The sequence below is a fragment of the Marmota monax genome, unplaced genomic scaffold, assembly GCF_021218885.2.
Source record: "Marmota monax isolate L192 unplaced genomic scaffold, Marmota_monax_Labrador192_F-V1.1 WCK01_AAM20220418_F8-fsc00009, whole genome shotgun sequence".
NCBI lineage: Eukaryota > Metazoa > Chordata > Mammalia > Rodentia > Sciuridae > Marmota > Marmota monax.
Window position 1 is genome coordinate 13,400,380 of NW_026694710.1, and position 24,149 is coordinate 13,424,528.

At 36.7% G+C, this 24,149-nt stretch overlaps 1 long non-coding RNA gene across 1 annotated transcript in view; it reads left to right on the forward strand.

The window, feature by feature from the left end:
* Positions 1-7,147: 7,147 nt before the first annotated feature.
* The window catches only part of LOC131423367 (uncharacterized), a 38,525-nt gene continuing 21,523 nt past the window's right edge, over positions 7,148-24,149 (forward strand). Inside the window, exon 1 of the long non-coding RNA XR_009224806.1 lies at positions 7,148-14,952. This is a non-coding gene — a long non-coding RNA (uncharacterized LOC131423367). The remainder of the gene's footprint in view (positions 14,953-24,149) is intronic.

The window sequence follows — 24,149 nt, forward strand, 5'->3', positions numbered from 1 at the left end:
TGTTGACCCATTAAGAAGGGTAAAATTATATTATAGATATTGAGTTTTGAATGTTTTTTCTTTAACTATGGATTTTAGCATGAGAAAGTTTTGTAGTTATTTGAAGGTTGTTTTGACACTTATCAATATTCTATGCACCATGTTCTTGAAAAATCAAGGCCTGAACACATTTTCCTATTAGCAAGAATTCCCTAAACATTTGTCTAAGGTGAATATTGCCTGGAGCTCTATGTCAGACTTCTCACCTGCAAGCTACAGGTGTGGTAGAGTTCAGCTCTTCACCTAAGGGAAGCAAAGACAATTTAAGCTAAAAAAACAAAACAAAACCAAACTTCTGTTAAGGTTTGAATTGCTGTTTATCTAGTGGATTAAAGTATTTGAAATTGAAGAAAATTATGTTATAAGAGCATGATGTAAGAATTCCATCACATATAGAACAGGGAAATGAAGGGAGGGAGAGAGGAAAGGAGAGAGAGAGAGACACACACACACAAAGTACACATGTTTGTTTCAGAAGTCTGCACTGAGTGCTTTCCTATCTTGACATTGTACAAATTATTTGGGGTCAAGCCATTGCAAAGTTAATCATGTAAAGATTTAAGTACTTTTGTGCTACATTTTTAAAATATGAATAAAAAGTAAAGGGTGACCCTCAGCAAAGTCAGAGAGTGAACAAAACCAGTTTTGGCCACGTGTCCTTTTTCCTTTCTCCTTCTTCCCTGCTCAGAAGTATGGATCTCAGGATCATATTTCCCATTCCACAGCATTCCACATCTTGGCCTGGCCTCATACCATCCATATTTGCTCTCAGGGAAGACACATCTCATACACAAGATGTGTCCCTGAGGATTTCACATAATTAAAAATTAACAAAATCTAAATTTAATCCTGACCAAAAAAATGACAGGAGTTTCTGTTGTGAACCTGCCATATTACAGTTGAATACACAGTTTACATTCCCTTGACCTGACAGGTCTGAAATTAGGCTGTCTGTTATTTTTGTTTTAATTCTAATTTATTCTTTCAAATTTTAAATATTTCTCATAGCATTATATACAATTTTCATTATTCAAATGCACACAAAATGCTATCTTGGTATGTCTTCTTGTGATCTTCCTTCTATTGAAACCTGTTCTCAAGAAGAAAGCACACCAAATGTGATGTTGATACTCGGTTGTCAGTGACTACGTGGCATTATGTTACCTTTCCCAGCAGAGTTTACATTATCAACTGTATAAAAAGGATTGTTTTGTTCTGTTTAACTTTCAGCCAAGAGTTATGAGATATTCAGGGTCATGCTTAAGTTTCCCAAATTGTACCACTGCTGTCAAATCTTATGAAGGATCCCTGATTTCAGTGTATAAAATACTTATGCATGCAGGTTAGTGTCTGCCCCTTTAATTTCACAGGGAAATCTGAATGTTAATACTGCATTGTGTAGTATTCTATGTTCTTTGTCACATAATTAGTATATTATGTCAGTGTGTAGATCTTAAAGACTGCTTTTTCAACAAGATGATTTTTTATCATTGCAACAATTTCAGATGAGTAGTAGTTGGTATGGTCCCTTAGTCTTAGACATGATGAATTTGAAACTCTTGTATTGGTTGGTTGTCACAATTAATTAGTATGATGCATGTGGTCTAAAAGGGAAGGACTAATATTCATAGGAAGAGCTACATTTGCCCCTCTTGGTTAAGATAATCAGGGCTCTCTTACCAGAAATATCACCAATTAGACATCAGTGTCTCATTTAAATTCTTGAAATATTCACTTTTCATAACATAGGACAGAGCCTGTTAAGGATATTGTACATTGATTGTGCTCTGTATCAGTTGTGTATCTAGTAGGAAAGTGACCTTGCACTCACAAATGTAATTTGATAAAGAGATTCTATATATAGGCAGGGTATAAGGCAATCACAAAGGGGGAATGTGTACACTGAAGCTAGTCACAGTGGACGACTGCAGGATGACTGTTTCAAGAATATGGAATGGGAAACTAAGTAGAGGGCTGTTGAATAAGAGTTGTGGCCTACAGAACAGGGAGGCGGCCAAGCCAGAGAGATCTAATGGAAAAACTTTCTAATGCTTGTCTCTTTTCCTCCTACCCTCAGATTTTCTGCCTATGTTCCATTGTATTACCCTATGTTGGTCAGCTTTCTGGTACTGTCATGAAAACTTGAGATAATCAACTTAGGAAAAAAAACAGGTTCATTTTGACTGACAGTTTTGGAGATTTCAACCCCTGATCAGTTACTGGTGCCTATCTGTATCTTCTGTGCCTGTGTCAAGGCAGAAAAATCACAGGAGAAGCAAATGTATAGAAAAATTGCTCCCTTCATGACTGGAAAAGGAAAGGGCTGAGGACCCCCTCCCTCTGAGATCACATCCCCATTGAACAGTAGGACCCAACTCTTAAGGGTTCTGCCACCTCCTAAAAGTACCAAGCCAGGAACCAAACTGTTAACATTTGGGCCTTTGGGGGCATATTGGAATCCAAATTATAACAGAGCCCACCTTGATGTCAACAGGGAAAGTACTGTAATCAAGAGAAATACATTCCTGCCAGTAAAATTATACATTCACCCACCACTGGTATCATCAATAAACAGCTTGGTTTGCTTAAAATTACAAACAGTGGTCATGTTGTTCCTCCTCAAAAGTTATTGAGAGTGGAAAGATCAAGCTAATCATTTTGCTTGGTGAATCATAAGGTTCCTATCTGTTGACCACATCTTTTGCTATTATTATCCTTTATTTCAATTGCAAAGCTGCTTTCCAAAATCAATCTATATGTTTCTTTATCTAAGTAAGATAAACCCTTGCCTTCCAATGACAGTGGCTCTGTTTTCTAAGATGATGATGTGATGGTAATCAGTCAAATTAAATGATACATAAAATAATGTGATGTTTGTTTTATAAGAGGATGTTATTACAGTTCAGAAAATAATTATGGTTTGTTTTTGCTAGGCCTATGCATTGATTTTCTTTGATCAAGCAAATTGATATCTTCCAGATCAATATGTTAGCATTGTGATCCATTTGTGGGTAGATGGTGGGTGGGTGGCTAAGATGTAAGAAGCTGCTTTTTGTAGAAGAAAACAAAGTCCAACTGGTCATGATACATAGATATTAGTGGTGATATATTCTTTCTGCTTATCTATATATCTATATACACACAGATATGTATCTATATCTGTTTATATTGCAGTATATTGCAAACATTTTCACAAACAGATCAGTTTTGATTAAGCCTCTGCAAAGTATGACTTGAAGCCTAATATCATCCATTTCTCCTACCTATTAGAGATACCATAGTAACATGAAGATGCCTCCAGATATTCTTTATTTGGTACTAATGTTCACATTATGTTTTTAAAGGAGAATAGATAGGATTCTGCAGCAGATCAGCATATAACAATGGATGAGGATGATCAGCTTGTCATTATTTTCCAATTTGAGGGGGAATGAGTCAGAGCTGAGCTGAATGGGTGGCCAGGGTTGAGGGAGATGGACTGTGCCAAGTTTTGGTTCAGGGAGTAACCTCCTACAAAGTGGCCCATTACTTGACACCCCTCTTTATGTGTCTCATATCTGGCTCACTATCTGGCTCCATTTCGTTCCTTCCAATGTCTTTTCATTATAGTCTTAATGACCATAATATAAATATATTACCTTAAAATTAAGGATTGTATTCCAAAAATATGTTCCAGGAGAGCTGCTGTCTCTGCTCAACCCCCAACTATGCTGATGGGCAGAAGCACATGTAGGAGATGGGTGGGCAGCCTGTGTTGGGATTCTTGCTTTATCCCCAATCCCACTGAAGTTGTCTAGAAGGTGCTTTATCCCCAATCCCAATCTGAAGTCATCTAGAAGGTGCATCTCATGGATATAATGGGGTTCTTCCTCCATATATTTCTGTAGATAGCAGACATTTTACAAATGGCAGCTTTTGTGACTGTTGCTGATCTAGTATCTATAGAATGTTCTATATGTTTTCTTCAAATTAAATTTTTACCAATAATAATTGGATACTTAATTATCACTATGCTTCCTCTTAATTAGGAGTAAACAGAAAGGAAGAATACATGTAAATGACTGCAACGTTTTAATTCACTTGCTTTTTATTAGTCTTCAGTAATGATAATTCCATTTTTTTTTAAACCAACATTTATTAAGTGCTTATTGAGAGCTGAGCCTTGTGGTTTTGTAAGACATTCCTTCATCATTCCCACTGCTGCTTGTCACCCTGCCATTACAGAAAATAGATACGAGGCAGCCAACCAACATATGCTAAGATTTCAAAAGGCAGAGGAGAGCTGTCTTGTGGTTTTCACCAAGGGTAGACAAGGACAGTGGACAGAGGGGAGGCAAGAACCTTTAAAATATTTTCCTCTGTAAGAATTAGGTTGATGAGAGAGGAGCTAACAAGGAAGGAGACAATCAGCTCAGGAAGAGAATCAGTGGGATTAATTGTAGGAAAAGTAGGTCTGGCTAAAAACCTGATTGCCTACACTTTCCCTGACTGTTGTAGGATCCACTAGCCAAGCTCACCATTCCTCATCCCTGGCTGGGGGAATCCTTCTGTGGCTTTTCGAGTGGTCAGATAGTGAATGTCACATTTCATCAGTTAAACACCTATTCAGATCTCATTTTTCTTCTCCTTGGAGCCCAGCTTTACTCTGTGGTGTGCATTGATTTAATTCCTTTTATTTATTTAATTCCCTTAGTATGAGTTGTCTATTCCATATGATCCAACATTTTATTACTCATCAACACAGTGTCACTAGACCATCTCTGGTGTTCAAGTCGTAGCTCAAGTAGATCAAAATCTTCTGAAAGATAGAAGGAATATGTAATTTTCAGGTCTACCATAACACAGTGTTTACTGAACTCAAACCTGGCACAGTGCTGTGGGAGAATATCAGACATACGTGCATGTCTTCATCCATATAATGTAATGTGGTTGTTTCTGATCACATGATTATATCTAGGCTGTACCATTGAAGAATCTAGCCCAAGTTGCCACCTCTGGGATATGCAGGAGCTGAGATATAAAACTTGATTTTTCACTATCCACTTGTTTCCCTACATAGTGTTCTCTCCTCAAACTCAAGTCCTCACTGAAGAGCTGTGAGATGACTTTCATTCTCAGCTCAAATGTCATCTGTTGAGCCATGTGCTGGTCACCGTATCCAAAAAAGGCCTTCCTACAATCTCCTGTCTGTTTCTCGTAGGTCTTCCTCAAGCTTGGTAGGGTTGTCACTCTTTGCCTGTATCACTTCTTCTGATTTTGTCCCCTTGAGCTACTCATTCTAATCCCTGCTGTAGTCCTGCTGTTTTCTTATTTTCTCCCAGAAACTGTTGCAGATAATGCAGAATACTGAAAGTCTGAATTCTCTGTAATTAGAAGCAAAAAAAAAAAAAAAAAATTGTACCTACACATTTTTAAATGAGGTACGGGTTGTGTAATTGCTCATTTTAAAAGTCATATATATCATGAGTGACTTACTTATGAACATCCATGTTTCATGCTTTCTCATTTTTCTGCAAATGAATAATTATAGTGTTTTCATATAACAAAGTAGGCACATATCTCTACTTGTATAAGAGACACTAATAAACTAAAAATAGAAATACATGAGTTCTTTTAGTCTTTAATTATGATGAAATTGCTGGAAACCAAAGGGTACTACCTTGGATGTGCTATGATCTTAGAGATTATCAATAAAAGAAAAAAAGTATTATCACTTTGAGTTTATCTTTTTTATCTCTGTAGTTTTCTTCTTGTAAGAGTAATTAATTCTCCAAGCTCAGTATTTTCACCTCTATTACGGGGAGATTTCTATGTTTTGAGGGCACCAGTTTAGGATAAGACGCATAGTGCCTGCCAAGTCTGTTGCGTTCTCTTGTACGCTATGTTAAGGTACATAGAGCCTGTTTTATTTTGGGAGATACATAAGAATTTCCTAACCATTTTGTAATTCCCTGGGATAAACAAAAGTCAAAGGCTTCAAACAGCTGTGAAGCCAAATCTGTAAAGAGCTTTTAGAACTTTAAAGATCAGTTTTATGCTGTGTCTACTAAAGTTCCCCAAGGGAAATTAGACAGCCAACTGCTGGACATGTACCCAAACACATGCAAATGTACCTTGCAATGATCTCTCCCAGCCTGCCTCAAGTGAGAGCACAGTCCCTGCATTCTGAAAGTAAGATACTTGTCTAAACTCAATCTTGAATTAGGATCACTTAATTTTTCTGATGCAAAAACTGATGTCTTGCCACTCTTGAGTACAAGTGCTAAATACAAGAGTAGCTATAAAGGCAGCATTATGTGTGTTGTGTAGCTTATACTTGAATAAGGAGCTGTTTGTGTCTTAGACATGTCAAGAAAAAAATGGATCTTAAAAATCATTTGGTCTGATTACTTTACTTGCAGAAGACACAAATGAAGCCAAGTTACTGAGGTGATTCTACCAATGTCATTCATCCAGAATTCCAGAAGCACATTGTTAGCATCACCTTAGGTTGTGATAAGTGCCTTAGTTGGTGGCTTCATCTGATAGGAACACCTGGGCCTCACAGCCCCAAAGACCTGGACTTAAATCTTAGCACTATTTCATCTTAGCAATGACCTTGGACAAGACATCAGTTTTTGCATCAGAAAAATTAAGTGATCCTAATTCAAGCTATCACCAGATCCTTTTGTGAGCAAGAATTCTTAAAGACAGTAGCTGGGATACAGTACTCATTCAAGTTGTGCTAAGTCCTGTTTTGAATACTGATCAATCAGTTTAAAGTAGTTTAATTAATATTATCCAATTGTTCTGAAGTACTTAGAAAAGGCCAGAGTACTTTTGCTTTTATCCATTTAAAATGTTCAAACTACAGAGCTTCGAATGCAAAGGCCTCCTTCAAAAATAGCAAAATTTAAAATTTATATACTTACAGGGTTAAACTCAATTTTATTTCAATTCTCTCAAAAAATTACCTCCTACCTAAAAATTCCAGATAACTTATATGTTGATCCAATATATATATAAATAGTTTTTTTCTAAAAAGTATATTAGTCTAAAGGTATTAAATTGTTTAATTAATAATTAAGTAAATTTTTTTCTTTATTAAAAAGTAAGATTTATAACTGTATTCACCTTGACTTTTGTAGGATATAAAGTACAGTAGAATTAAAAAAAAATGAAAAATAGAAATTAGTTTCTTTAGAAGTCAATATTAAGAAGATTCTGATTCATTAAATTGTTTGTTAAATATTATAAAGTGATGGCAGGATATATAGATATTAAAATACTACCTTTTGGAAAGCCGAACATACTTGATATATTTTATATTATAAAACTGAAAGTATTACTAGTAAGACAAGATCTAGAGGATGATTTTATTATGAAATATGAATTAAAAAATATTTCAGATATATAAACTTGAAATATATAAATTTAAAGAACACACAGAGACTAAACTTTAAGTTCAGAACAAGCCAAGCAGTCATTGGAATTGTGAAGTTGATCCATTCAAACCTCTAAAATAGATGAGAATTTAGTCACATATTTCTTTGTTTTTTTTTTTTTTTTTCACTTAGCATGATAGTGGTAGTTTTATTTAAAAGTAAGCATTTCTCTTTTTTTACAGGTGGGGCAATGAATCTCATCACCTTTCTTCAGTGATAGATTTGTATTTGAAATCTAACTTTATTAATCATTAGCTGTATTCTCTTGGCAAGTTGATCTTCTTAGGCTCAATGACCTCACCAATAAAAGGGGGCTGATGGTAGTACAACCTTCAAGAGGTTATGACTTGTGATGGAAACAATAACAAAGTCCTAAGATGAACCTGCCACAATACAGTAAGTAACAAGTGTTTTTATAATAATAATCTTCCTAAGTGCAGCAAATGTTTATTGTATCCCTAGTCTGTGTGGCATACTCAGAAGGTATGGTGAGGGATTTGAAAATGCTCAAGGCAACAGCTGTACCATAAAGGAGCTTAACACTTAGTGGAAAAGATAAAACATACTTTAAAAAAAATGTAATGCAGGCTTCAATGTGTTAAGTGATGCCAGGGAGTTACAGACAGTGTATTAGTAGAATCCAAAGAGAGACCACTTATTATTGGTGGCAAGAGAGTCATTCTCAGCAGTGGTAATATTTGAACTCGGTTTTACTGGCCCTGGGTTTAGAGATGCTGAGCTGGTGATTGGACCTCCCCAAAAGAGCAAGTAGAGGCAGAGGATATGAAGAGATAAATGCATGGCAAGTGTTTCACTTATCTAGTAGATGTTCATTAAGTACCTATGTTTTGCTGGACATTATTCTAAGAACTTGGGATACATCAGTAAACAAAAGATCCTTGCCCTCACGTAGAGGAAGACAGATAATAAGCATGCCAAAGCAGTGAACTCAATTGTGTGTTAGAGGTGATAAGTTCTCTGGGTAAAAATATAACAGGTTAAGTAGGTTTGAGAGGCTGTGGAAGTTAGGGTATGTGTCAGGGCTGCCATAACAAAATGCCACAGACTAGATGACTTAAACAACAGAAAAAAATGTTTTCTCATAGTTCTGGAAGTGAAAGTCCCCTTTGATTTCTTCTTAGGAGGCTTCTCTCTTTGACTTATAGGCGGCCACCTTCTTGCTATGTCCTCACAGTCTTCACTGTTTGCATGCATGCCTCTGCTGTCTATTTAGGTGTCTAAATTTCTTCTTATAAAAACAGATTGGATTAGGGCCTGCTCTAAAGGCCTCATTTTAAGTGAATCACATCTTTAAAGACCTTATCTTAAAATATCATACATTCTGAGATAACAAAGGTTAGGACTTCTATGTATGAACTTGTGGAGTACACAATTCAGCCTAAAACTGTATGGTTACAGTTGAAATAAAGTCGTTACTATAGACTCTGAGAGGGTGGCATTGGATCAAAATTGTGAAGTAAGCAAGAGAGTCATGGAAATATAAGGAGGGGGGAGCAGGAAGAGAAATAAGTTGGTGTAAAGGGCCTGAGGCAGCTTGTATTAAATGTGTTTGAGAGGCACAAAGCAGGAGAGTTATCTAGAACAGAGGAAAACCAGATTAATTGGAGATAAAGGCAGAAAGTCAAAGGAACTCATTAATATGTGGCCTTATAAGCTATGCTGAGGACCCAAGCATATGTTCTGAGTGAAACAGGGAGCCACTGTGGGATTGTGAGCAGAGGAGTTACAATTAACAGGGGTTGGCAAACTGTAGCCCACAGTTCAAATCTTACCTGTTGTCTGTTCTTGCATGGTCTGTTAACTAAGAATTGCCTCTACATTGTGAAATGATTGGAGAAACATAAAAAGAAAAATATTTCATGACAGTTAAATTATATGAAATTGAAATGTAATGTCCTAAAATAAAGTTTTGCTGGAACCTGGCCCATGCCCATTCATTTACATAGCGACTATGGCTCTTTTTCTGTGTTTCAGTGGCAGAGCTGACTGGTTGCAACAGGAGCTTGGGTATACCCAGTCAATAATATTCAGCATCTGAACCTTTACAGAGTAAATTCTCTATCTGTATGATATAAGGTCAAGGATAGAATCTGGACAGAAAATAGGAGGCTTTGATGAGGGTACTGGCAGAGGAGCTGTGCTGGGGTTTGGGCAGTATGGCTAGTGAACCAGATTGACAGAAATGATGGGAACTATGTGGCGGGAGGGGCTGTGGGGTTGGAACGCAGCCTGGCAGGCCTTTGAGCACAGGTGTGACACTTCTGCAGTCTTGTTCCTAAAGCTCTGTGCCACTGTCCTTAAAGAAGTGCTTTGGAAGCCCAGCTGGCATTGGATGGCTGCAGGGAACTGATTGCAATGCTGGAGTCAAGAGGTATGGATGGCCTGGAAGTGAAGAGAAAAGGGCAATGGAAAGCAAGATTCAAGTGCATCCTGACACTGTGAGCAGCTTTTCCATTTTCTGTGCCAGGGAGGAGCCTTCTGTGATGATATAGCAGTTTTCAAACAACTTTTAAAAATATCTTGAAGTGCTAGAATACTAGTATTCTAATTATATACCCTTGGAATTAAAATAGAGTTCTTTAAGTGAGTCAGGACAGATGCCTTCTACAATTTAGACCATTGGGTGTATAATATTAAAAATGAACTCAAAAGAAGACCATCATGGCCTTCTTTTGATGGCCACAGATACTCTCAATCTGGATTTCCACCTTATTTAATTATAATTTATTTGTTAAAAACTACCATGTTTAACTTGGCATTTCTATTTTGTTCTCTTGAGTTACATTCATAATCTATGTCCTCGATCTTAAAGTGCCTCCATAGAAATCCACTGTCTTTGCTAAAACATTTGCACCATTTTTTTTCTTGGAATATATTCTTTGGAAGATTGATGGTTGAAACAACATTTAATTCACTTTTATGTCTTCTTTAAATCATCTCAGTCATAGATTTTACAGAAGATTTGCTTCTTTCTTTATAAAGAAACACTTTATTTTAAAAAGTGTGATTGCAGTATTCATTATGTGATCTTATCTGACATAGAGAAATAATATGTCATAGGTTGAATTCAGTGTTATAAAGTTGCTCCATCCCATATTTTCCAACTTTATCGATCCCATCTTTTTAAATTCAGACTATGAAAAGTGAGGTCAAAATACAAAACACTCCAAATATAGGAAGAATAAAATGGACTTAACTCCTAGAAATCTGGCCTAAAAAGTTACATTGCATAAAGTAGACCTCAAACATAGAGTTGCCTTATTCACAGATGAAAGAATACAAAGTTTCTTGAATGAATATATTTCTGGTGACAGAATCTTTCAGACATAACTCTTCCGAATTTAGACTGGTTAAAAGAATTGTGAAATATTTTTGCTGCAATGAGAAGGGGAAAGTAGGATCTCCTGTTCATTTAAAAATAATCGTTCTTTACCAAGAACAGAGAGTGGTTAAGTGTCCTCCCTAGGGTTCCCAAGGGAAGAGTCATTTCAGGACAAGGTCTGAGGTCAACTTGTCCAGATTCTGATTTAAGTTTGAAAAATGTTCCTCTTAAGTTTATATGGAGGTAATCAAGTTTGAAAGGTGATACAATTCATTTCATGTTGTAATTGTTCTAAAGATGGCAATTCCTATCCTGTTTCAAACATTCCCCTACTTTGGGAATCAAAATGCAAAAGCAAATATTGAAAATGAAAACAGATAGTGAAGATAGTGACAGTCTAGAAAAGGGTCTGCACTAGCTAGAATCTAGTGATGCTCCATGGTATGCCCATCATCCTGCAGAGGTCCTGGAGGCCCCAGGAGGTCAATGTCATTGAGGGCCATAATGCTGAGTATGGTGATCTCACTGTCTCTTTGTTGTCAGACCAGATTTATCTAATGGTGCAGTGTCAATGTTCAGGCTAGCTACCTGTTCTCTTCTTCAAAGTCTAGGCCACAGGTCCTTCAAATGTGTGACACAGCTGTTGGTGGAAGTAAGCTGAGTCTTCATGACACACAGTCTTGGCATTAAAATATAGTTGGATCACATAATCAGGAAGAAATGCCTTTTATGTTTTCTTTCAGTCTTTTGATAGCATCAGTACACAGCCTCAGGTTACTGCAAATATATCTTTATCACTCCTGAAAGACCTGTGACTCTCCATTTTTAGCAAGAGAACAAATATAAGGCTCTGTCTGAAGCATGGCAGTGGGGTGAATCTGAATTGTGAGAAGGATCTTGTTTACAAAATCTTTTGTATGAGATCCTTGTATTTATGGAAAAAAATCAAAAAATACGTTTATGAGAGTTAAATATTTTATTTAAAACCAAATTTATTTAACTGAAACTGACGTTTTAAAAATATGAATTCCGAGGTTGCTCACATATGGCAAATCTCATGAAGGGGGACAAGATGGGACAAAGCTATTGTACGATTATGAATGGGACCTATAATGGCAGAGTAGATGAAAAGGAACCAGCTGGGCTGAAAACCCCAGGGAGAGAAATTCTGTTTCTTGATTTGTTAGATAGGACTCTCAAGCCAAGCTTCTCCCTCCCCACAGTGAGGGACGTTATAGAGGGGAACAGCTAAGAATACTAAGCTCATACTTCAAAGACAGCTTGCCAAAGGAAAACACTGCTGCTTTTAAGATATTCTTAAGATATAGTGTTCAAAATAATTAAGGAGTATTAGCCACTCATCATAACTGTATTGGTTCAACTGAACCTATAATTGGCACACACTGTTACCTCTTTAACATTACTTCCACCCAAAAGTACCCAGATCATTTAAACCCTCCAGAAAGCTCATTTGAGTTAGATGTAGAGAAAGATACTTCTGTGATCCCATGAATGAGGTAGAAGTGTACTGTGCAGGTGCCTGCATACACACACACACACACACACACACACACACACACCCCACAGTCTGTCAGATCTGTGATCCTCCTGTCTGTCAGAACCAAGTTTCTGGTTATCACCCTAAGAGATTTAGACTGGAGACCAACTCAACAAGTACAGCGAAGAGCTAAAAAGATTACTTCAATGCTTTTGGCAAGTCATTAACATTTTCCATTCTAAATATGATTTGTTGTTAGAGTTCTTAATGCTAAAGTGTTTAAAAGATCGAGTCTATTGATAGTGCAGTATTTTCTCTTCATTTTCTGTCTTTAAACACTCCCTCTGCAGCATGAAAATATGTGCTGATTTCTTTAAGTCTTAAAATGAGTTGGGATAATTAAAAACACATAAAGAAACAGGTATGATAGTTTTCTAGTTACCTGTCTGGTAAACATTAGTTATTCAGGCACATGGACTACACTTCAGCAGAAATGATGGACCACGTATTGATTATTTTTTTAATACTGATGCTGAAATTGGGTGTTATAAAAACTGCTTAAAATTGGCTATTATCTTGGAATAACACTGGAACATACTTCATTACCCATTGCCATGGACTGATTCCTCTATGTACAGTGTGTTAGTATAGTTGGCTCAAAGTTAGAATGATATCTTTACAGACAGTAAATTAAACAATTCTTCTCTCCCACTTGTTTCCATACTTGTTTTTAAAAAGATATAGGGTAAATTTTTAGGACGTTTGATTTGGAATAAGGCCCAATCATGCTATGTTAAATGGAGGGTTTAATTTTTTTCCCTCCTTTTTTTTATTGGTTGTTCAAAACATTACAAAGCTCTTGACATATCATATTTCATACATTAGATTCAAGTTGGTTATGAACTCCCAATTTTACCCCAAATACAGATTGCAGAATCACATCGGTTACACATCCACATTTTTACATAATGCCCTATTAGTAACTGTTGTATTCTGCTACCTTTCCTATCCTCTACTATCCCCCCTCCCATCCCCTCCCATCTTCTCTCTCTACCCCATCTATTGTAATTCATTTCTCTCCTTGTTTATTTTCCCATTCCCCTCACAACCTCTTATATGTAATTTTGTATAACAATGAGGGTCTCCCTCCATTACCATGCAATTTCCCTTTTCTCTCTCTTTCCCTCCCACCTCATGTATCTGTTTAATGTTAATCTTTTCTTCCTGCTCTTCCTCCCTGCTCTGTTCTTAGTTGCTCTCATTATATCAAAGAAGACATTTGGTATTTGTTTTTTAGGGATTGGCTAGCTTCACTAAGCATAATCTGCTCTAGTGCCATCCATTTCCCTGCAAATTCCATGATTTTGTCATTTTTTAGTGCTGCGTAATACTCCATGGTGTATAAATGCCACATTTTTTTTATCCATTCATCTATTGAAGGGCATATGGGTTGGTTCCACAGTCTAGCAATTGTAAATTGTGCTGCTATGAACATCGATGTAGCAGTATCCCTGTAGTACGCTCTTTTAAGGTCTTCAGGGAATAGTCCGAGAAGGGCAATAGCTGGGTCAAATGGTGGTTCCATTCCCAGCTTTCCCAGGAATCTCCATACTGCTTTCCAAATTTTTAATATTTTATATTTTAAAATAGAATTTCTTATTGTTATAATCTCTTTATATTAACTTTCTACCATCATAAGCACTATTTTTTGGCAGGGAGAGTACCAGGGATTGAACTCAGGGTTACTTGACCACTGAGCCACATCCTCAGCCCTATTTTATACGTTATTTAGAGACAAGGTCTCACTGAGTTGATTAGTGCCTCACAACTTGCTGAAGTTGGCTTTGAAGTCGCGATCCTCCCATCTCAGCCTCCTGAGCTGCTGGGATTATAGGTGTGTACTACCACGCCTGGAAAAAGTACTATTTTATTTATATTTTTGTTATTAAAAATGAAGTTTAATTTTTACAAATTAAAATTCAACTACTTAGTGTTAAAATAAAAGTGACTTTATCTTAACTAAGAGAATCAAAAGGATGTGAAGAAAAAATATGAAATAACATACACTTTTGAGCCATTTTGAGTACATGTTCTTAATAATCTGGACTATAGGCACTAGAGGCAGGTAGTTCAAACTCTCTGACTTCTTGCTTCAAATAATTGTTTTACTTGTGAAAAACATAACTTGAGAGATGCTATGTAAATGTTTCTGACACCCTACACCTGGTATTCACGCCCTTATTTGGTCCCCTTATTCTACCAGGTTGACCTGTATGACCAGTAGACTATGGCAGATGTGTTGCTATGTCACTTTCAAGATTATATTATAGAAGGAGCTGCAGCTTTCATACTGGTGTGTGTGTGTGTGTGTGTGTGTGTGTTGTGTCTGTCTGTCTCTCTTGGATCACTTACTCTGAGAAAACCAGTTCTCTTGTCTCTAGAGACATCTATGGAAAAACCCACATGGACAGGAATTGAGGCCTCCCACGAAAACTCATGTGAATGTGCCATTATCGGAAGCAGATCATCCAGCCCTGCCAAGCCTTCCAATGACTGCATTTCTGGATCCTATCTTGACTGCAACCCGAGAGATCCTGTGTGAGAACCACCCAGCCGAGGCACTCCCAGAGTCCTGATTAAGAGGAGCTGTGAGATACATGTTGACTATTGTAATCAACTAAGTTTGGGGGAAATTGGTTACACAGCAATAAATTGGATGTCATTCTTATCCAGAAAATTACCAACCACTCTCCCCCTACTTCTTAATCAATCTGATGATACTTTCATGGTATCTGAACTAGACAGAAACAGATTAAGAACAAACATAACCATCAGCAAAATACATATTAATATACACTTAACCTTAATTTTCTTTATTTCAAGTGATAAGTAAATTGTGATCAGAAGTTTATTACCTCAGTAAAAGACCCCAGCAACTCTAGGAATGGGTATTTTTATTTCTTGACAGAGGAGAACACCCTAATTTACAGTATCATTTTTCCTATGATCACACAGCAATCATACCCATATTGTAAATCAGGTATCTTACCATAAAATCCCTGCTTTGTAGTTGAATGAGCATCATGCTTGGCTGTAGGAGAGAATCTGTGAAGTTCTAGCTTTATTGTAGGACCCTAAGACGTCCAGGTGCATTTGTTTCATTTTCTTTAAGTAAAGTAGGGCATTGCAGGTTTATAATTCAATTTTGTGGGTGTCTAACTATTTTTCCCTTGCCTTGGGAATAACCAGCCATTTAAAAGGAATACTTATCTTTGCAAGCCTTTATGATTGAGTTTTCCTTCAATGTGGGCCTTACAGCACAGGTTTCAGGCTGACACTCTGGTGTACTGCTCAAAGCATTGCGATACCTCAGCTGCTGAGTAACACATTCTAGAAGGGCCTCCATCCATCACATAGGTCCATCAACAGCAGGAGAAAAATAATGAAGTACACAGCCAAGAGGAAAGCTGGATGCTGCTGACAGTTGGAATGTGATGATGATTCTGTGAAGCAGACTTAATGCCCGGAGGATGTCCTATTCATCCAAACATGATGATGTTTGGAATTTTTTCCAAATTTTCTGGGCTTCCATTATAATTCCAAAGGAAAGCCAACACTTTGTGATGGGAATTATATTAGGCATCTATGCAGAAGGAAGAGTTTTCTAAACACTGTCTATTGGCTTTGAAAAATTGGCACATTAGCAATGGTGCAGTTTAGAATTTTCTAGATCCCTGTAAGAGTTTTCTAAATGTGGTTGGCTACATTTGAAGAATGTTTGCTTTCATGGTCAACCATTCTTTTTAGACTTGAGGAATTCAATAAGCTCTGACTGTTCATCATTCAGTATTTTAGTGACACATCTTTAGGTTTCTAAATCAGTTTTATGAGCCATGAGGTAAAAATAAGATCAAAGTCTGTTAAACACTTTTGGTGTTCACTCAGCTCTGAATATGACCTGTAGAAACAGTAGAAACCAAATGATATTTAGCCATCCATTTTTATTAAAAGGAAAAGAAGGATTAAACCAGTAGGAAGCATAATAAGTGATTAAAATTTTTAAATAATTTATATATATATATATATATATATTTAGATCCTACACATTTGTAATTTTACAAAATAAAGTTAAGGCATAAAATTTAAGTATAATTTATGGTTTTTGTTCTCTAAATTGAATGCCAATGCTGAATTTCAAGCATTTGAAAATAAGTTTGATGTGTTGCTCTCTCTGCCTGTTCAGATTTGTATTTTGTCCAACTTGGAAGCAAATCTTAAGTGAAGTTTATTAATTTTAGTATTATTGGAAAAAGGGGTAATTTTAATCAATTATGGATATTTTATATAACAAACTAACAAGTATTTCAATGTAGACTCACACTGTTATGAAGACATAATTTTAAGAATTATTTAAAATGAGGTTTTCATGAAAAGTTTAATATATTTTAAGTTGTAGGTATAATTTTTGTAATAACTAATAATGTATACATTTTACTTTAAACATCTCTATATTTTCCCAAATAGATTCTTTTAAAAAATATAATGTTAAACAAAACAGGGGCAAGAGATTTCTGCCCAAATACTTTTCAACCTTGGAGTTTATGTTCATGAAAATCCCCTTATATAGAAAGACCCCTGGTGAGATTGCAGCAATGGAGTCGGTATGAATAAAGTACATAGGAAAGTGGACTCCTGGTTCTCTAAACAGTAACTATGTAACTTTGGAATGAATCCCTCAGTCTCTTACTGTCATGATCTGTATAAATGGGGTATGATAGCATTTATCTTATAAACCTATTGTGAGTATTAAATGAATAATATAGAAAATGCTTCAAACTGTACTAGCCTCAAAATACCTGTCGTATGGGTATTTAGCTGCTAATATAGATTTGATGACATGAAAAAAATGTTCAAAAAGTCTCCCAAATGCAGATACTAAAAAACTATGCATTCTTATAAAAATTTAAGAGAGAGAGAGAGAGAGAGAGAGAGAGAGAGAGAGAGAGAGAGGGAGGGAGGGGGGGGGGGAGGGAGGGAGGGAGGAGGAGGAGGAGGAGGAGGAGGAGGAGACTTGTTATAGTTTGCAGATTAATTCTAAGTCAAACCAGATTAGCAGACCTTACCTCTGTCAACCATCCTCCTCCAGAACCCCTTTATTTGTCAGAGAAATTCATACTTCTCCAGCTGTTAGGGATTAGTTGGATGGGCCAGAGTTCCTAGAAAAGGTTAATGTTGTCTCCATGGTAAGCATTAGTTGAGATAATGCTAGAGTGTGGTTTATAAATCAACTTAAAGGAGGACCACACCACCTAGGGGATGTGGCAGCATGCAGAATGTGAGCTACTAGATAGTGTGACTCACTGCCAGCCTGTGTCACCATAGGCTTCCTCTCCCTCCACCAGGTACCTCTGACTTTAATGACATTTAATCAATGTTCTTATTAAATGTTTGTTCAACTTAACCCTCAACACAAAAATGAGTAGAAACATCATTCATATTTCCAGCCCTTTTTATTTTTTATTTTGAGACAGGATCTCACTAAGTTGCTTAGGACCTCGATAAGTTGCTGGGGTTGGTTGCAAATTTGCAATTCTCCTGCCTCAGCCTCCCAAGCATCTGGAATTGTAGGTGTGCAACACCATGCCCAACTATACTCAGAATCTTTTATGATGTTTGCTTTCCATACTTTTCTCCACACTTTACAAAGGAGACTTCTAATTTCCAGAATAAGGAAGGAATAATTGCTAATTTTTTCCTTGTAGAAATAAAACTGCACAGTAACAATTATCATAGATGTTAAATTTTCATAAAAGAACACAAAACCATGTCTGGGCAAATCATTTTTAATAGAGTCATAGCACCTGATGCAAAACCCTATCATAGCACTATTGTGGCTCTGTGTCCCTGGCTCTGTCTCTAGGATTCTCTATCACATACCCCAACTCCAAGACAGTGAGCCCAAAGGTAGTGATATGCCAACTCCAAGGCTAGTGATTATTTCCTTTATGTACAGAGTCTTTAATGCCAGCCAAGGACATGAAAGATTTCCAGTAGATGCTATTGAATTAATGAATACATGAAATCAAAAGTAGAGTTGGTTGGGACTAAAGAGAAATGTGTACTATCCCTATAGACAAGTCAGAAAAGTAAAATTTGGAAGATAAGGGGAGGTGAACAGGAATTTTATTAAAGTGTATAGAATCATAAGCTCTTTCTGCAGCTTTCCCCTCTTATCTCCTTCCATCCCTTCCATCATGTAGGAAACAGCTCAATAGTACGGTTGGCTTTGTCCCTTTCATCTTAGTTCTTCCCTTAGTATGGGTCTGGCAGGGACAGTGGAACTGAATTTGATATAGTTGTCTTGTTTCCCTCTGAGAAGGACAAAGACTGGATGATATATATATATATATATATTTTTTTTTTTTTTCACTTTTTCCCTTCTTGCCATGCTCTTTTTCTTTCTCTTCTATTTATTTCCTCCAGGTTAGTAGGGGCTTTACAAATGTGAGGAGTTAAGGAAGGTTAAGGAGGAGAAAAACCTAGTCAATGCGGCTCTCTTTCCTCCCCTTTATTTGCTAGCTAAAGTGTATCCTTTAAAAAGACCTGAAGGAGTGTCTAGAGGAGTTTCCATTATTGCATTTTATCTAAAGGACAGCTTTGGCATTTTCATTTAATGTCTATAAAACTGTGCTGTGTAAGTACCATGTGAAACACAGAGATTAGTATTGTTAATTTAATGCAGTAGGCTTAGAGTCTTTATAAGATACCATCTCCTTTTGAACTTTATGTTCAAATCAGTAGAGACCAGAGGAGAGATTTTCAGAAGAATATTAATTTTCCTACTTCATATATTAAACAAATAGAAGGGCCAGAGAAAACAGGAATACTCGGGCTCAAGCATCAGCATAAATCACCCTGATGTATGGGCAAGCAGGACTTCTTAATTTTATTTTTTTCTTTTCGTAAATTGCTGCGAAAATTGGATGAACATGCTCTATGGATAATGGATACAGTAATGTGAAGAGGTGATCTCTTGCAATGATGCATTTAGGAATGCTCTGATGAGATAAAGACTCAACTCATTTGATGGCTTAAAGAAAAGAAAGGTTATTATAGACAACGTACCATATGATTTTATCATCAGTCTGTCCTGGTGAATCAGAGACAGTGTTTCCTCAATAATGCATTATACTCTTGACTTTAAAAAAAAAGTAGCAAAGCTGAGACAGTCCAATTTTATTTTATGCATTCCCTTCCAGGTAATGTCTTATTTTAGTACCAATAAAATGTTTGAAAGGAAAATAAATTCCTATAGGCAGGAGCCACATCAGTAAATGCAGCCATAGAAACATTTGCAGCAAAATGGCAGCCAAAGAAAAGAAATAGGTTCAGTCATTGTTTGTCTTAACTTTAATAAATCTGCCCTTTCTTATGCTTTACTACATGTGATAGATGTTAAAATTAATTTCCATCCTCTTGGGTCCATAATAACAGAAAATGACAAAAGGCTTAAAAGTCCTCTATGTAGGCCTTCAAGGGTCCATGAGTTGGTTGCAGCAGATCCTGCAAATGGGAAATGAAGACCTGGGTATCAGCTTCCTATAGAATTCCGAGCTCCAGCACAAGTTTTGCTAACTGGTGGATTATGCTGTCATGATTTTCCTTCTTGCTCATTGCAGACAGTGCTACATAGCATTCCTTAAAGAAATTCCCTTGTAGAAAGTAGCATCTGGTTAGGTTCCTAGTAGACATGTGAATAATCCATTTTAAAATTCCATATCTGAAATTTTTCTTGTGGCCACAACTTTTTTTTTTTTTTTTTGCATTAGTGTCAGTAAGCTTTTATGAGGAATGTACAGCTTTCACAAAACAAAAACTAAGGTGAAAAGGGCAGTAGTGACCATTCTTTAGCTCTTCCTGACTCCTTTCCAAGTTTGCAGTTGCATTTAAAAGTTAGGTTTTGTTGCAATGTGTCACTTGGTAGAACAGTTCCATCACTGTGCATTTAGGTTTTAAATGTACATTCCTATCTTTAACAGTTTTTCTGCCCACTATCCCTAACTATAAAAGAGAAAAGAGAGTAATGAAAGCAAATGTTTGTTGTTGTTGTTTTTTTCTTACCTAGAGAGTCTGTGGATAGGGAAGAGGTCTACAATAGTTATACAGGTTTTTATTTGACACCCCTTTTATGAGCTTTGGAGGTGCGTTGGCTAATCAGAGAGCAATAATAAAACTTCAGAAGTGCAATTATTTCTTTCTGAAAAATAATAGCAGTGGTTTAAGGGCTTATTATATGCTCAGCTCCATAGTAGTCCTTTATATGTCTTATTTAATCTTCACCTAAAAATACTATATAGTAACTATTAATAGGCAGTCATGCTATCAGCAAATTCTGCAGCTGTGAGTTTAGCGAGAAGTACCAATGGCTGGACAGCAAGACATCTCATTGTTTTCAGGTTCTTGGCATATGAACAATTAAACAAGTACCAAATGAAGCCACAACAAATTATTGTGATCATTTTAAAGTTAATTATGTGATGAAATAAACCTTTTAGCTTAAAGGTTATGCAATAAAGTTTTGTAGTTCAGAAAAAAATTCAAGTGTGCATTAAAAAGATGGGGGGGAAAAAGAAAAACACCTCACCAGTCATACAACAAAATCCATATGCAGTAAAGAGATACTTTTTGTAGAAAAAATATAATAATTACAATTAAATATAAGAGATTATCCTTGTGTACTCTGAGCAGGGAAGGTTTTTCTGAAGGAAAAAACAGACGTTAGAAAAGAAAATGAGAGACTTGGCTATAAAAAGTACACAAGCCCTTTGGAGAGAATATCACGATGCCATCTGCCCCCAATGCCAGACATGAAGACATAGGACCTGTTTGCCCAGCTGGATTTTAGTCTTGCTTTGGTTCTATCCCTTCTTTCTATGCCCCTAATTTTGTGAATGGAAATGTTTCCTCTGTGCCTTTATATATTGGATACTTGTAAATTACTTTTAATTTTACAGGCGCTCACAATGCCAGATTGCCTTGAGCCTCAGAGAAGACTTGAACTTTGAGCAATCTCAGAACTGTTGACCATGAGGACTTTTGGAAATGGAAAAAAATGTGTTTTGCATTGTGAGATGGTTGTGAACATTTGGGAGCCAGGGACAGAATGTTATGTTTGGATGTGAAGCGTCCCCCAAAAGCTCATGTGTGAGACAATATAAGAAGGTTCAGAGGATGATTGGGTTTTAAGAGTCTTAACCCAATCAGTGGATTAATCCTCTGATAGGGATTAAATGAGTGGTAATGTTTGGCTGGAGGAGGTGGGAATTGGGGCTCAGCTTTGGGTATATATTTGTATCTGGCAAGTAGACTTTCTGTTTTCTGATCAGCTCACAGTGGTGATGTGAGCTGCTTCCCTCCACCATCCTCTCCCACCATGATGTTCAGCCTGACCTCAAGCCCTGAGGAATGGAGCCGACATTCCCTAGACTAAGACCCCTGAAACCATGAGTCCTCAAATAAACTGTTCCTCCTCCGTAAAAAAAAAAAAAAAAAAAAAAAAAAAAAAAAAAAAAAAAAAAGACCTGTAGTGGACAACATGGTTGGAGAAAGAATAGAACTCAGGAATATTATTTTTTTAGTCTCTTGAGTGTATTTCTGGGAAGCAACTGAGATGCAGAGGATTAAGTAACTTTCCCAAAGCCACCCAGATGGTAAATAACAAGACTGGAAGATGACCTGAGGTGTCTGACCCCAGCATCTTTACTTTTAATGACTTTGCTATGACATTTTCCTAGCTGGGTCCATATTCTGAACTTTTTCACTCACCATAAGCCATTTCAATATTTATTTGCCTTACTTTATGGGAATAAATGCTTTCTCCATTTCCTGCTGTCCTTTGTTTGTTGAAGTCCTGGGTTATGGATAGTGTTTCTTTGGGTTATTTCCTTCTTCTTGACCAGTAAAGCTGCTGAAGGCCCTTTTGGAGGTGGTTTAAGTTGCAATTAGTACACAGAAATGTAGTGCACTTTAGGAGTACTATTAATGGCTATGGACTCAGAAGACCTGACTTTGTTTGTATCCTAGTTCTGAAGTAAATTAGCACTATCAATTGGGGGAATTGCAGAATCATTCTGAACCATGATTTTTTTTTTTAACCAATGAAATAGTGCTGTTGTGGGAATGAGATTTCAGAAGCTATGTGCATATCTAACTCATGACTTCACTAGACCAGATGTCAAGCTTTTCTAGGATGGATCTGGCCAGAGAAGCTCCAGAGAATGTACAAAAGTGCCTGAGAGAAGTAATTAGGTTCTGAAGGACCTTTCAGAAATTATGAGGTGCTGTACTCTACTCATAAGTATTGGGCATTGAGATGAGCAAGGTCACAGTCACAAGTTTAAGGCTTATGTGGGCCAACTTGCAGCTCACTGAGGTTATTGCTGTGTTGTGGGGAGCATGCAGAAAGCTGGTAGTACAGTAGGCTTGCTTAATCACAGCTGGCCTCAGACACCCAGAGAGCATCCCAATATTACCAAACTTATAAACCCCGCCACCCCTAGAGTCCCTCCCACCTTGTGACCAGCATCAAAACTATAACCAGCATCATTTTAAAACTCAATCTATACATTTGGGGAATTTTTTTAAAGAAGGCTGCTGTCACCTTGAAATGCTTTTTAATGTCATTCATGCAGAACTTCATTTCTCTAAAGGATCAGGAATGTAAGTTAGAACCAGTATTGACAATGGCTACCTTAACACTTTAAAAACTGGTTTACAATGATTTCATAAGTCTTCACTGGAAGAATTGCATTTTTTTTTAACCTCTTGACATTCTAAAATATCCTTTACTCTAAGGTCTTATTTAAACTTTTCCCTCTTGCCTGTCCTAAATTAGACTTCCTTAAAACTTTTTTTCTGGGTAAATAGCAATTAAAGCAACATTTAAAAATGATCCTCTCTCCTTTGTTATGTAAATTCAGGTTATGAATCTAAAGTATGCCTGTTTATGTTTGATTTTCTTGATAGAGTACAATTTTTAGAAACACTGTTTAAGATTTCTATTAGAAACTAGAAAATACTGGAGGATGTATAACTTCTTTCCATTTCTCCTCCTTTCCCAAAGTAACAAATATTTGTGTGCAGGATACAGCCTGAATCTTTTTCATGGTTAATATTTTAGTCCTTCTGTTGGTTCTGTGTACAGGATCTGTGGTTTTAAAAAAGGAACACATAGAGCTGCAAAACTGTTACAATCATTTTAATATAGAAATAATTATTTTAGACTACAAAATAAAATTACATGAAGATAGTGTTACGTAGGAGGCCTAAGTAGAAAGAAATAGAGTCTTCATTAAGGCTGCTTTTGTGCTATTCTGATTATTCTGGGTAGATTACATAATGCTACATTTATAAGGGGAAACACATCCCCAGTGCTGTTTAGCAAGTCAGTTTGCAGGCAGATGTTAGGTAGCCCCTCTTTTAACTCAGTGACCAAATTTTATTTTATCCTGGGGTGGGTAGGGGGGACACACTGTAATGAATTAGGAAACTAGAAACAGGTATTCAGATACTGAACTGTGTGACTTTGGAAGCTATTTATGGACAAAAGTAAAAAATGACTGGAGAAGAGAAGATGTATTTTCCATTGCTGGAAAAGGCTTTAAGAAAAATAAAACAAGTATCAGTATCTTTCAAACTTGACAGGTCTGCGAAGTGAGAAATATCCCAGAGCATCCAGACTTTGCTTTCTTTGCTTTAAGCTTCAGGATGGAGACGGCAGGATATTTAAATAAGCCTACAGAAGCTGCTCAGAGGTGACTGTCCCACCGTCCATGTGCTAAGAGGG